Raw genomic sequence first — 3,872 nt, 5'->3', positions numbered from 1 at the left:
GGTTTCGACTCAGGTCATGATCTCACTGTGGGTTTCAGCCCCACGTCGAGCTCCACACTGACAGCGTGGAGCCTGCTTGAGATTCTCTCTCTCCCTCTCTCTGCCCCTCCCCCGCTCACGTGCAGGCTCGCACGCTCTCTCTCTCTCTCTCTCTCTCTCTCTCTCTCTCAGAATAAAATAAAATATAAAATAAAAAATCAAGACATCATAAGGGCAAAATAATAAATCTCAGAAATTTATTTTCCTCACTAAGGACTGTAAATTGGTACGAACCACAAATCCACATGTCTGGCCATATTAAAAATATTTTTCCCTAACTGGTGGTTCTCTGGAACAACCTGCTAGTGATTGTTGAGCCGCTGAAGTTGTAATACATTTCTGAGACATGTGTTATAATCATCAAACCTAAATATATCTCTAATTAAAACAAATCCTGCCATGAGTATGAAGATCAAAAGGAAAGTGCTCTTGATATACTGCTGTTCAATTTAGGCCTCCACCTCTTGTGCAGAAATCTCCCAGAGATACTGCAAATCCATTAGAGTCTGTTACATGCTAAAGCTTCTAGTTTAACTCCAATCACCTGTGCAAAATCCTGGATTATAAATCACTGCTGAGGATCTATGCCCAGGAACCACCTAGCTGTGTTGTTTATGAGAGGGCTTGGAGGAGGGTGTACTGAGCAACATCTTGAGTGTTGACTGATCAGAAGATATAAATGACATTTCCCAAACAATGAGTGACTATTTTCAGCACTTCTCATTCGATGTGCAGAAAATGAGGGAGAATCATATTCCTTTAAAATAAAGCCGACAAAGTGCCTTCCTCTGATTAGTGCTTTGCTCAGTAAAGACTGTATGAAAAGCTTTATGAAAAATCTGAAGTACTTTAAAAATATACTATTACTACTATTATTTTGCTTTAAATATTGCATGCATAACTTGTCATTGCCCACTTCAATATACCTGTGCCTTTGGTTTTCTATATAGTTCCCTGAATTTCAGTGTTAATTTCTTCTTAAAAAATGTCACATCCCACTGTCATTTTTCTTGTTACATTACACAGATCAGTCTATTTATTTCTTCTAGTGGATCCCGTAGTTAAATCCACTTTTTAAAAAATCCATTTTAAAATCCACTCAATTTTTAAAATTGAGATCATTCGGGACAGCTCCTACAGGACTGACACCTGGTGTCTCTCCCATTGAATCCTGTAGGCTTATCAAAAGGTCATGTCTGGTAACAATAAGAAAGTCTATGATTTCCTAAATTTGATTTCCACGCAGCAAAATTTGGAAAATGTTAGCTTTCATTTGAAAGTTGATCCTCTGGGGCGCCTGGGTGGCTCAGTCAGTTAGGTGGCCGACTTCAGCTCAGGTCATGATCTCACAGTTTGTGGGTTCGAGCCCCGCGTCGGGCTCTGTGCTGACAGCTCGGAGCCTGGAGCCTGCTTCTGATTCTGTGTCTTCCTCTCTCTCTGCCCCTCCCCTGCTCGTGTTCTGTCTCTCAAAAATAAATAAATATTAAAAAAAAGATTTATGAAAGTTGATCTGTTTCTTTTGTGTTTTTTCTTCTTCTCTCCTTCTTCTTGTAATTTCTTAATTCCCTTTATTCTTCCCTCTCCACCCACCTTCCCTGCTCACTCTTCTGCCTTCTCCTCGTCCCATTTTAGAAGGCTGCTTAGCTGTTGCATTTTCTTCCGAACAAAAGCTACCCAAGAGCGTTCTTGGTGAGAACTTTCACAATATTAAAAAAAAAAAAACAACAACCATTTAGTATTTATGTAGGATGCACATGAAAGAGAAGGGCAAAGTCAGCATATTACCTTGGCCATTTAGATTACTGTGGGGGGTCAAAGACTGAACTATGGGGCACAGAGACAATGAAATCATTTAAACATGGAACACAAATTAAGTCAGTAAAAAGGAGTGTCTCTTATATTTTCTTTGTGGCAATTCACCAAATAACACCACAAATAATAGAGTGTTTCATCTGTAGATCATTTAGTGTAGCTGTCTATCTATCCATCCATCCATCCATCGATAGATGTATATATCTTGTCTGAACAACTAGATGTAAACTAATGAAGGATAGGTTCCATGTCTCAAACTTCTCTATATCCTTCAAAACAGCACAGTTCTCATATACATCAGGCTCTTAGAAAGGGTGAGTGATATATAACAAATCATTATGAAATTGGTGACTACCCCAAAAACATTGACTATAATTGCTTCATATTACTATGAAACAATTAGTTGAAACAATACAAACGAATACGAATTTACACATGAATACACAGACATATAACAAATTATACACATACCCCCCCAAAAGAAAGAAAATTATATGAAACCATAAAACTGAAAACATATGCAAATATACAAGAGAAAAATTATATTAAAACATATCCTTGTAGAAAAACCAATTAATTAATTAGCTTGCAAGGTAGTTGGTAACTTTACTAGACAGGCGCTTTAACCAGCTAAGCCACGGCGCCGGCGGTAGTTGGTAACTTTAAAATAATCAAGAATATCTTCATATTTTCAGTAACCTAAGTTTCCAGCGATTGATGATAGTGAATTAGCAACTTGTGAGTAGCTGTACAATTAATATTTATAGTGAGATTTTTGACTTACGTGTACTTGGATAAGTCATGTTATCTGACTTATGCTTCATGCTTCGGTATCTCTGAGGTGAAAATACTATTTGCCTTCTCATCCACCTCCTCCTCTGCAAATAAATGAGGTAATGTTTGGGAAATGTTTGCAGCTTGGGAAGGAAACCCACTGCATACATCTCAGGTGTTAGCACTATTCCACATTCAAGCCTGGTATATTAGCCCCTCTGTTTCAAATTGAAATTACACTGTTTGAGTTCTTGGGTTCTCACCAAAATCTGGGTCAACATAAGAAGATGATTATTTTTAATTTTAATTCTGAGGCTCTGTTCGCATCCCTTGCACGTGTGAGGGAAAACTGTAGCAAATAAACAAAGCACATAAATCAAGCTTTGAAAGAGAACAATCTCTATCCAGGAGGATTTTTTTTTTTTTTTCAATAAAGAGCATGAACACTGTATTTCCCTGGAGGAATATTTCGGTCAAGGAAGGAGGATAGTGCATGCAGTGTGAGTGCGTGTGTGCGCGTGTGTGCATGTGTGTGTATGTGTGTGTGTGCTGTGCGTGCGCGCCCGCGGAGAGAGGGGCGGGGGAGGCGGATGAGGAGGATGAGATCATAGTTTCAGGATCCTCAGGAAACCCTGGTACTGGCAGCAGCCAGCCTCTGCTGTGCCCACATGACCCACAACTCTGGCAGCGGACCCGGCACTTCCAACATTATTAAATAATAAGAAAGCGGCTCCTACTCCATGCCCAAACCTCCCTACAGACCAATGGACACCTTCTAAGAGTTTGGCGAGTCGGTGACTGAGGCGCCCGTCCATTCCAAGGTGTGTGTAAGGCGTTTTCCTCCTTGACAGCTCCGGGATGGGGGAGGGCGCGGGGGTGGAGGGGGTCCGTGTGCCGGGCGGGGAGTGGGCGCCGGCCGGCCGGGCCGCGGAGCGCTGCCCCCCGGGCCGCCCGGTGCCGCGGAGCGGCGAGGCGGGAGATGCACATGACGCGCAGCCCGAGCTGCGCAGGGACCGCAGCCGCCCACGGCGCCGGGGCGCGGGCACAGGCGGCTCGGCTGCCGGAGCAAGGGCAGGCGCCGCGCACCGGCAAAGTCAAGAGTGGAAGCGGGCGGCGAGCGCCGGCTGGGGAAGGGAATCGCCCCAACGCCCACTCGCGGGGTTCCCACCTGTGCGCGGGCGCCGGCCGCCGCGAGCGCCAACCATGTGCCGGGCGCCGCAGCCAGGACTGCGGCGCGGCGCCTCCCC

General features: G+C 44.0%; 1 protein-coding gene across 1 annotated transcript in view; it reads left to right on the top strand.

Moving 5' to 3' along the window:
* Positions 1–3,232: 3,232 nt before the first annotated feature.
* DTNA (dystrobrevin alpha) overlaps positions 3,233–3,872 on the top strand; it is a 355,193-nt gene continuing 354,553 nt past the window's right edge. The window contains exon 1 of the mRNA XM_040479086.1: positions 3,233–3,446. The gene's annotated coding sequence lies outside the window, so the exon portion shown is untranslated. The remainder of the gene's footprint in view (positions 3,447–3,872) is intronic.

This window comes from Herpailurus yagouaroundi, unplaced genomic scaffold (genome assembly GCF_014898765.1).
Source record: "Herpailurus yagouaroundi ecotype Mexico unplaced genomic scaffold, PumYag 142, whole genome shotgun sequence".
Lineage (NCBI taxonomy): Eukaryota > Metazoa > Chordata > Mammalia > Carnivora > Felidae > Herpailurus > Herpailurus yagouaroundi.
Note: the sequence above shows the minus strand (reverse complement) of the source record. Positions and strands in the feature narration are given on the sequence as shown.